This window comes from Lampetra planeri, chromosome 52 (assembly GCF_965212315.1).
Source record: "Lampetra planeri chromosome 52, kcLamPlan1.2.h2, whole genome shotgun sequence".
NCBI classification, from domain to species: Eukaryota; Metazoa; Chordata; class Hyperoartia; order Petromyzontiformes; family Petromyzontidae; genus Lampetra; species Lampetra planeri.
This window is the reverse complement of record NC_136158.1, coordinates 5439235-5450875: the sequence shown is the minus strand read 5'-3', so window position 1 is coordinate 5450875 and position 11641 is coordinate 5439235.

The window sequence follows — 11641 nt, the reverse complement described above, 5'->3', positions numbered from 1 at the left end:
CCACAACACAAGCAGTCAAAATGCAAACAAAAAGAAACAACTCTGATGATGATAATGATATGCACTGTCCTTGAAGTTGATTGGTCCACACCCGAGACAGCTTTTCTCAGAGCCTAGTCTCCATTGGTGTTGGACCAGATGATGCCAGAAAGCTGTCTCGGTGTGGACCAATCAACTTCAAGGACAGTGCATATCATTACACTGGTCAACAAAAAAAATTTCTGGCCTGGACTTTTGCAGCTGTTTTAGACTAATTTTAGGGTGCTGATTCCAAATCTGATCTCAGATTTGCTCTATCACATCTCATTTTTATGCTATCGGCATACCCCATTTTCATTGATTTTACCCGAAATTAACTCTGTCACTTATGATTGCAAGTTGTTGCGAGTCAGTGACTGCTTTAGTGTTAAAATATGATGCTGTATTTTTAGGATAGTGTGTTTATAATATAATTTTATGTAGATATCCACATTTATTTAATATTTTTCTTCTGCAGTTTTTATTGAAAATGCAATATTTGATATCTCAAAAACCTGATGTGATAGACAACAACTGATGCCAGATTTGGAATCAGTACCCCAAAATCATCTTAAACCCGTTGGAATACCTTATGCCAGAAAAAGTGTATTGAGTTGTTTCTTTTTGTTTGCATTTTGACTGCTTGTGTTGTGGTTATTGCAAACATGATGCCTTGTATAAAGGTGTCAGTTTTTGTACCAGTTGAAAGGGTAAAAACCTATTACTATATTTTGCCACTTGGTAAAGGAAATGTCTCATCGTGTAAACAACAGTGCAATGAACGGCAGGCAACGTGGAGTAACGGAGTCGGCCCATTCGTGCCTCGCTGCCGGAGCAGCAAGACCGAGGCTGACCCAGAAGATGTCGGGAGCAGTGGCGATGTGACTTGGACCAAGGGCCTCTTCTGTGTGATGCCCACGGCCTATGGGGTCGTCCATCCCACGCGGTCAATACGTCGGAACGAGGAACGATAGAAAGGAATTTTTTTTAAAGGTGTCAGTTTTGTTGCCAGATTAAAGGGTAAAAAAAACAATTATCATATTTTTCGACTGGCAAATGAGGTTCCAATGGTGTAAATGCTTACCCCGGGCTCTCATACTCTGATGGTGCATTGTCTTTGAGTTGTGCGCCTTTTGGCGTCATCTGGTCCAACCCATGTGAGACTAGGCTCTAAGGAAAGCTGTCTCGGGTGTGGACCAATCAACTTCAAGGACAGTGCACATTATCAGAGTTATGTTTTTTGTTTGCATTACGATTGCAGGTATTGTGGTCTATGCAAACATGACTCCTTGTAAAAAAGGTGTCAGTTTTGTTGCCAGATAAAAGGGTAAAAAAAAATTATGATAGAAAGGAAGTTAGGAAGGAATGCCCGAATTGCAAAGTTACATGACACTTATGTGAAAACAAAATAAAATAAAAATCAAACAATTTAGTTGTTTTATTTTATTTTGTTTTCACTTACGTGACTTTACCGAAAAAACTAAAGAGTATGGATCCTTGCAGTCACGAAAACTTCAAATCTAGAATTATATGACACTGATATTGCAATGATCGTCATATCGTGAGAGAAAGTGATGTCGTATCGTGCGAAACGATAACGCGACAAACCCCGCGTTGATTTAGCATTCGTTGAGGTTGTGGTGTTCGTGTGATTCGTGTTTCGTCTGTGCGAATTGCATAATGAACCGGCAGCGCACGGACCACACGTTTACGGAGACGCCTTCCATTCCTTTGATTGAAACTTGAGGAATTCATCTTCTTGGTTCTTTCGGTAAAGTCACGTAGAATGGAAATAATACAATAATAAAATAAAACATAATAAAATAATTCTCACTACGTTTCGGCCACAACGCAAGCAGCCGTCCTCAGGTGAAGACGGTGTCTCCCCGACAGACCTGTTCTCCACCTGAGGACGGCTGCTTGCGTTGTGGCCGAAACGTCGTGAGAATTATTTTATTATGTTTTATTTTTATTATTTTATTATTTCCATTCTACGTGACTTTACCGAAAGAACCAAGAAGATGAATCCCTGCAGTCACGAAAGCTTTAAATCGAAACTTGAGGAATTGTCACTCCCGTGAGCGTCGCTGTGAGCAGCAGCGCGTCTCCTCGTCCGACTTTCCCCTCCCGATATGTTCCTTGTTACTCTCTGGACGAACACAGACGCCTCTTAATAACTCGTCTGGCGCGCGATGGCAACGATCCAGACCGAGAGCTCGATGCCAATGTCGAGATCTGATCGCCACCACGAGGAGAGAGGGCTTCAACAGAGAGATAGAATTCGCGTCGTTTTGCTCAGCTTGTAATAAAGCAACAGCAGCAGTAAAATGTATTCAATTTTTTTTTATGTAAATATAACATTTACGGGCGCTGGGCCCAAAAGGCCCAAGAACTTCAAGCGGCTGTCAACAAACACTACAATGTAATTTTTTTACGCAGGTAAAAGAGTGTAACGTGTGTGTTGAACTGAGCATAGTTACAGAGACGATGATGGGAGGGGATTCCAAAGTGGAGCAGCAGCGATGGAAGATGCAGAGAGAAAAATATGTCGTCCTGCGGTATGGTAAATTGGTGAGTGAGTGAGTAAGTTGGTGAGCGAGTGAGCGAGTGGGTGGGTGGGTGAGTCGGTGAGTGAGTGAGTAAGTTGGTGAGCGAGTGAGCGAGTGGGCGGGTGGGTGAGTAGGTTGGTGAGTGAGTGGAGTGTGTGGGTGAGTGAGTGAGAGGCTGAGTGAGTGAGTGGAGTGTGTGGGTGAGTGAGTAGGTCGGTGGGTGAGTGAGTGAGTGAGTGGAGTGTGTGGGTGAGTGAGTGAGAGGCTGAGTGAGTGTGTGAGTGAGTGAGTGAGTGAGAGGCTGAGTGAGTGTGTGAGTGAGTGAGAGGCTGAGTGAGTGTGTGGGTTAGTGAGTGAGTGAGAGGCTGAGTGAGTGTGTGGGTGAGTGAGTGAGTGAGAGGCTGAGTGAGTGTGTGGGTGAGTGAGTGAGAGGCTGAGTGAGTGTGTGGGTTAGTGAGTGAGTGAGAGGTTGAGTGAGTGTGTGGGTGAGTGAGTGAGTGAGAGGCTGAGTGAGTGTGTGGGTTAGTGAGTGAGTGAGAGGCTGAGTGAGTGTGTGGGTTAGTGAGTGAGTGAGAGGCTGAGTGAGTGTGTGGGTGAGTGAGTGAGTGAGAGGCTGAGTGAGTGTGTGGGTTAGTGAGTGAGTGAGAGGCTGAGTGAGTGTGTGGGTGAGTGAGTGAGTGAGTGAGTGAGTGAGAGGCTGAGTGAGTGTGTGGGTGAGTGAGTGAGAGGCTGAGTGAGTGTGTGGGTGAGTGAGTGAGTGAGAGGCTGAGTGAGTGTGTGGGTTAGTGAGTGAGTGAGAGGCTGAGTGAGTGTGTGGGTGAGTGAGTGAGTGTGTGGGTGTGTGGGTGAGTGAGAGGCTGAGTGAGTGTGTGGGTGAGTGAGTGAGAGGCTGAGTGAGTGTGTGGGTTAGTGAGTGAGTGAGAGGTTGAGTGAGTGTGTGGGTGAGTGAGTGAGTGAGTGAGAGGCTGAGTGAGTGTGTGGGTGAGTGAGTGAGAGGCTGAGTGAGTGAGTGAGGGGCTGAGTGAGTGTGTGGAGTGTGTGGGTGGGTGAGTGAGTGAGAGGCTGAGTGAGTGTGTGGGTGAGTGATTGGTTCGGTGGGTGAGTGAGTTAGTGGAGTGTGTGTGTGGGTGAGTGAGTGAGTGAGTGTGTGGTTGTGAGCTGCAGTGTGGTGCTGGCTGAACACAACAGCGTGAGACGACACAGTGAGTGTCTGGTCGAGACCGAGTCCTCGCCACGGGTTCAAGATTCAAAGGAGCAAATTGCCACGGGCACAGTAACCATGTTAAGCAGTAGCGATACAAGAGACACAAGGAGCTGACGGACTTGCCAGTGAGCGAGTTAATCAGTGGGTGGGTATGGGATCATCAACCACATTGAATTGCATTGAGTTGAATTCTATCCAGTGCAGCGAGTTATAGGAAGTGACTGTGGACGTGTGAGTGCATGTCTGTTGAATTGAGAATTACTGATGTTTGTGTATTTTTTCTCGATGTTATTTTGCACTCTTGATGAATGGAGTGGAGCACATGTTCTACTTTTTCCTGTTTGGCCGTGTTCCTTTTCACCCGCAGCACAATTGGTGGAAACATGAAGGTCGTAGGGGTGGGAAACCGACTGGTCGGTTATCACGTAATTGGCACGTTCTGTTTACGTGACAAACCTTACCGGTTGGCTGTGTTGGGTGGTGGCGGGTTTAACGACACGTTTAGATATTTACGCGATCTAACCCCCCAAAAAAACTCTATTATGGATGTATATTTGGAGTTTGCATGTCTCTCTCTCTCTCCCCGTGGTCGCGTGGATTTTTTTTATCCGGGTCCTGCGGGTTTTTACCTTCACGCTTATAAATCAACAACGTGCGTTCAGAGCGCTTGACGGCTCTCAATCTCCAATGCAGAACACCGCCCGCTATAACGCGGTTTCTGAACGGGCAATGACCAACTACTTTCTTGAGCAGCGCGGCTGATCGATACGAGACGATACCCGGAATGAAACAGTCACGCGTCGGCATAGCCTCGGTTATTTTCGTGCGCGTAGTCAGTGCACCATCGTTAACTCGGCAAACTTGATCAACTTACATTATATTTCGATTTAAAGCTTTCGTGACTGCAGGGAATCATCTTGGTTCTTTCGGTAAAGTCACGTAGAAGGAAAATAATAAAAGAATAAAACATTTATTGCTTTATTTTTATTACTTTATTTGTTTTTCCTTCTACGTGACTTTACCGAAAGAACCAAGAAGATGAACTTGCATTATTTCAGCGGCAACCTCACGGGAACGCGTCTACCGCGTTAAGCGAGGACTTGCCACGCGACGCCTTCGCAAACGTGACGATCACGGCATGGCTGCGGGGGGGGCTGGAGGGGTTAGAGGCATACAACAACCACACGGGATACAACCCCAAAAAAAAAGAGTAAACGATAAACAGACCCCACTCCTGGATTATTTTCAGTCAGGTTTGCTATGACCTTGCGAATCTGCTCCGTGCGACTGTGATTGATTAACCATCAATGCGGGGCATTGTCCGAGAAATTTGCGAAGCGAGGAAATATTTCCCAGCATTCCCACGGGACACGAGTCGCACCCGCCCCCCCCCAGCCCCCCCCCCCTCCGATGTGTGCGCGTGAGCAGCGGCGTGCACGTGTTCGCATCGGGGGAGCGGTGGCACAGCGGTTAGCACACTCGGCCCTCCGCCCCCGAGTTCAATTCCGGCAGCCATTAGCTTTTAACCGGTCATGGGCCTCCTACACTCTAGGTCGACTCGGCCTCAAATGAGTGCGCTGTGTAAACGCACTGCAGGGTTACAGAGGCGGCCGGGCGTAGTGCGGGTCGCCTACCCCCTAACTCATGCGCCGTGCCAGAACTTTGCCCCAACAGTCTGGTCTGCTAAAGGCTACACGGGGGATCTTTACATTTGGCGCGTATTCGCGTTACCGTCAGCAAACTTTTGCCGGCAAGGGCTGTTAGCGAGCACCTCTGAAAGGCTGGAATGGTACACGACGGGTGGGTGGCCAGCACCAGATACTCATTTAATGCTGAGTCGACCTAGGGGAGGCCAGGGACCGGTTCAAATAATCGTCACCGGTGTTGACCGTGGTCTGGAATCGAGCCAGCGCGCTAACCACAGCGCCGCCGCTCCCTAATTCAAATCTTCTCACACACACACACAGCCTTGTACCAAAATGGCTCTTTCTTACCCTCCCCGATGATTAATGACCTGGGAAGCATTGGTTCGAGTGGTCTCATCCGCACTTTGTGTTCATACGTTAGCGGGTTGACATTTTGGTTGTGTAGGGCCCGGTGTTTATAGCCCACATTTGATGCGTGACGAGCCTAAAATATGAAGCTTTCGTGACTGCAAGGATTCATACTCTTAGGGTTTTTTTCGGTAAAGTCACGTACGTAAAAAAATAAAAAGGAAATAAAACATTTAAAAAATATTATTTTATTTCTATTTTTTTATTTTTTTTATTTTTTTACCTACGTGACTTTACCAAAAAAACCTAAGAGCATGAATCCTTGCAGTCACGCAAGCTTCAAATCTATAATCTTTCCGTAAAGTCACGTAGTTAGACGAGCTGCTTGTGTTGCGATCGAAACGTCGTGTTTTGTTTGATTTTATTTCATTTCTAACTACGTGACTTTACCAAAGGAACCAGAGAGTATGGCCTGAAAACGATAACCCTCCCGTCTCGCGTTGAAGTCGGGTCTCTTGCGATGAGCTCCTAACGAACGCGCAACACAAAATCATCTCGTGGGTTGTCATCACCAACGCTGGCATTGTCGTGTAAATGGCGATGCTCTCAGATGCGCTTCTGCGACCGTCTGGAACGCTGTTTCTTCCGATATTAGGAAGCCACTGGAGCTAAGCACTATACACTACACTATACACTACACTATCCACAACACTATACACTACACTACACACAACACCACTAGACTGGATTGCAAAATGCATTTCTTGAGAACTGCTTTTTGTGTTTAGTTTGTTGTCCTTCCCCCACACACCCCCGATCAGCGCGCCTGGCTACGTACGGTGCGAAAGAAGTTCAACATTTTAATTGTCCGAGAGGCGAGATGAAGGGCGTGTCTGTCACGTGGTCGTGGACTTGGTGTCACAGCTACGCGTGGCTCGCACTCAGACTCAGACGCAGAGGTCGCAACCGGGTACCCGATACCCGTACCCTACCCGATACACGGCTACCCGTACCCGGCCGGGTACAGGTATCCGTTTGCGACCCTGGTGCGGCCGGGTACGGGTAGGCCGTGAGTCACTGGTGAGTAACTGTCACTCATTTCCCAACGTCTTGTCTCTTCTCACAATTCAAGTTCCTATAATCAACCCACCCGCGCCTGCAACATGGCTTCATCCCAGAGGTCGCAATCAGGTACCCGATACCCGTATCCTACCCGTACCCGGCCGGGTACAGGTAGAGGTAGGGTCCGGGTACGGCCGGGTACGGGTAAGGAATCAAAACCCGTTTGCGACCTTTGCTCAGACGGCTGTGACGTGGATCCGTCGACGCTTGCTGTCTCTGTCTGGTTAAAACAACAACAACAACAACTTCAACTTTGAAACTTGGCCACAATAATGAGTACTTCCTGGCTAAGGGGCCGTCAATAAATGACGTCACGCGATTTTGGACGATTTTGGACCCCCCCGCCGCCGTTCGTCACACGGCGTCACAAAAAGTCAGACCCCCCCCTCAAATATGACGTCACAAAGCTCTGCCCCCCTCCCCAAAAATATATATAAAACATGCTTCAAATCGCTTTAAACTATTGTCAGTGTAGTGCCTGTTTAATGTGGCGCTGCACTCTGATGTTGTAGGAGAAAATATTTATTTAAAAAAAGTATATTTTATTAAGTTGAACGTGTTGTCTATATTTATTTAAAGTTGCGCATCTTGATGTGACGTCACATTTCTCAACCCCCCCTACCTCGTCACACATCGTCACAAATGTCTGACCCCCCCCCCCCCTAGGTGCGTGACGTCATTAATGGACGGCCCCTAAAACATAAAAAATCTTATCCGGTCCATCGACCACGGATGTTTGATTGTGCATATTCAGCAAGAATTGTATAACAGCGCCGTGTCTAAACCCACATCAGAATGTGGGTCAGTGACCCAAGTTTACGGCAGGTCACCGAAGAGATGGAAACAAGGACACTAGAATTTAATTGTTTCTTTAGTTCCCATGTTGCCCTTACATTAGGCTCAGAATCTGGCATTCACAACTTTTGATTGGTGTGAAAAGTGCTGTTAGCGAGCACCTATGAAGGCCGGAACGGCACACGAGGGGGTGGGTGGCCAGCACCACGCCCGGCAACTTGTATCTCCGCAGTGCCTATGTTTTACACATCGCACCAGATTCCTATTTGAGGCTGAGTTGACCTAGGGGAAGCCCAGGACTGGTTCAGATAATCGTCACTGGTGTTAGTGGCCGTGAGTGGGATTCGAACTCGGGTCGCCGGGTTCGTAGCGCAGCGCGCTAACCGCTACACAACCGCTCAAAAAGAGCCAGACGGCGTTTGTGCCAGGCTAGGTGCACTTTGAAACTACGTGAAGTGTCAACGACTCGCTGGCAGGAGGTCACGGGGCGGACCCAGGTGCCACTGGTCGACTGACTGAGATGACTGGCTGATGCACCACCTGTGCCCCCCTACTGTGCCAACTTGCTGTGCTATAGCCACCCTGCGCTCCGCTCGTTGTTGTGAGCGTCGCTCCTCCGCCCTCCGTTGTTGTTGGAGTGCGACTGCCTCCAACTGCCCAGGAGCGTCCTTCACGAGCCTCCTCCACTGAGGCCGATCTCGACACCGCCGGTACCAGTCATCGGCAAGTCCACTCAGCCCCACATCCTCCTGTAACCACATCACTCCATCTCTTCTCCAGCCCGTGCCGCGCCCGTTTAGCCCCCCTTCGATACCCGCAACACAGAGACACACACACACACACAAGCACGTGCTGACATCTTCACAGAAAGTTGAACATATTTCGGGACGGGACTGGGGCAGTTGGCTCAGGCTGAATCTTCGCGATGCAGCGGCGTCGATTTCTCGGTTCGACCAGGACAGGACCGGTCGCATCCAACCCAGCCTCGCTCTCACCCGCAGAACCGCTCCTGTGATCACGGCACACGGAGAGGAGAGAGCTGCCAAACAAAAACAAGAGGGCTGTTATCCCCGTGGAGAGGAAGTCGCCCATGCCCGTGCTCTCAAGAGCCGTTAACGAGCGCCTATTACGAAGAGGGGAACGCCCCCCCCCCACCACCACCCCCCCCCCTCTACGAGGGAGTGGTGTGGCCAACACCAGGCCCGGCCGCCTTTGTCTCCCCACAGGGCTGCTGGTTACACACGGGACGAGGCTCTCGATCTGAGTGGAGCTGGGAGTTTTTTCAGAATGTCCGCATGTATACTGCAGGAGGAATCCGATTAGCTATGAAGCTCTTTTTTTCACAGATTTCCAGTCGGAGCACGGGGTCAAAACGTACCAACAACAAAGTGCACAAACGCGATAGGAGCGCAAAGTATAGGAAAGGTTAACAAATCACTAAAATGTATACGAATAAATCGAGTCTATATTCTGTGGGTCTTTCTGTAAAGTCACGGGTTGTCTGAACGGGTAAAGCTCACCGAGCCATCAGTTTCTTTCTCAACGAAGTGGCTTATCAAGTGGACATTTAAAGCGGCAAAACACTCAACAATCTTAACGCATGTCTCGAAATACCCGTCCAGTATACAGTTTATATATAGACTGCATTGACGTGGATTGTCTCAGCTTGTCCTGGGATTGAACTCGGGTCACTGGGTGTGATGGGTGGCGTTCGCGGTGCGGTGTTCGGAACGATCGCGCGCGCTATTCTCAATCCACTGTTGGATGAAGTGCACCCCCCCCCAACAAAGACAAAGACAAAGATCCCCCGTATAGCCTTAACAGACTGTAGGGGCAAGTGCTGTTAGCGAGCACCTATGAAGGCCGGAACGGTACACGAGGGGGTGGGTGGGCCAGCACCACGCCCGACCGCCTTTGTCTCCCCAATGGCGATGTTTACACACCGCACCAGGTACTCATTTAAGGCTGAGTCGACCTAGGGGAGGCCCAGGACCGGTTCAGATAATCGTCACTGGTGTTGGCCGTGAGCGGGAATCGAACCCGGGTCGCCAGTATCGTAGCGCAGCGCGCTAACCACTACACCACCGCTCTCCACACCCCCCCCCCCCCCCAACACACACACACGCCCGCGTGTGGCTCATGCCTGTCGGTTGTTTATCCTTGCGATAGCGCGACCGGCTCGGACGGGTTCAGTGAAGGCAACGAACGGTAAAGCAAGGACCGGTTCAGGTATCGCTCGCCACCGATGTTATCCGTGGCCGGGAATCGAACTTAGGTCATCGGGGTTCACGGCGAGGTCCGTGCATCATAACGCCCGCCACTCCACCCCGTGAACACGTCCTCCGTGGCTCTCACTTTGGCTCCGGACAATGTGGGTGTTTATATTCTTGGTTCTTTCGGTAAAGTCACGTACATGTAGAAGGCAAACAATGAAAAAAAAATTATAGTTTGATATTTTTATTATTTTATTGTTTCCCTTCTACGTGACTTTACCGAAAGAACCAAGAATATGAATCGATGCAGTCACGAAAGCTTTAAATCAACAATATGGGTGTTTCTTTATTTTTTTAGATGCACGCTCTCATACGTGGTGCGTACCGTGCACTAAAAACGTAACACGCAACGCGTGATATTGCAGTGGCGCAGAAGAACGCATTACAACAACAACAACTACTACTACAACACATCTCAACACATTCAGCAATACGTATCACCGAAAGAGGACAACGTGTGCACTGTATGCTAAACTTCTTTCGTACCGTACGTAGCCAACCCTGCTAATCGGAGGTGCTGGTACATATATATACACACGTGAACAGGCGACGGTTCGGTCAACGACCCATCATCACGACATAATTATCTCGCTCTCTATGTAAACCGTGTCGGTAATCATGGCCTTCCTTCCACTCAGCTCTGTCCAAGGATATTTATTCGAGAACTCGTGAAACTTCAGAGTCACAAATCTTAGGGGTTTCATTCTCCCGTCGAGTAGAGCCCCGGGGAGCTAAGGAGCTCATTTCTCATGGGGGGGAAATCGTCCAGCAGACAAAAAAAATCAACGAGTTCCACCATTACAGATTGAAAAAAAAACTGAATAAGGGCAATTATTTTGTAAAATTACATTCACACTTAAACTTTAACTTTCGTGAGCCAAGGAGTTCATTCTCATGGGGGTCACTCGGCAGTCAGACAACAATCAACTCATTCCACGATTACAGATTGAAACAAACAAACAAAAACCACTGAATGACAGCAAATATTTTGTAAAATTACATTCACACGTACACTTTCAGTGATCGTAAAATTGTCGTTTCAAATGAGGACAGAGATGGCAGAATGTAGATGCCAAGATACGAAACTGGGGGCTGTTCCAAACACGTTGGGGCAGCAGCTACATTGAATTAATTTTCATCCACATTGTGTGCGGGTCTTTGTTTTGAATTGTCCAACGGTAACTTAATTCGCCAACCTTTGCTGGCTTATTCTTCTTCGTAGACTTCACCTCTGAAATTCCTCGTCGAAACAACATTTATACATCATATTCAGTCTCGTGCTTTTTCCTTCCACGTTCAAGAAATCGAACCGCGCCTCCACTCATGCTCATTCATTCACAGCAGATGGCGCTTAATAACAGAGCTAGCGACTGCACTTTGAAGGAGGGGGTCATTGTCTTTTGTGTGCCTCTGTGTGTGTGTGCACCGGTGTGTGTGTGTGTTACATGCACATCAGCCAGTCATCTCGGTCATCTCAGTCAGTCGACCCGTGGCACCTGGGTCTGCCCCGTGACCTCCTGCCAGCGGGCGTTCGACACTTCACGTGGCCTCAAGGTGCACATGGCCTGGCACAAGCGTCGTGGTGACGTCACCGCCACTTAGTGGCGAATGGCGGTTGTTGTGTGTGTGTGACGCTGTGCTACGAACCCGGCCACCCGAGTTCAATTCCCACTCACGGCCAACACC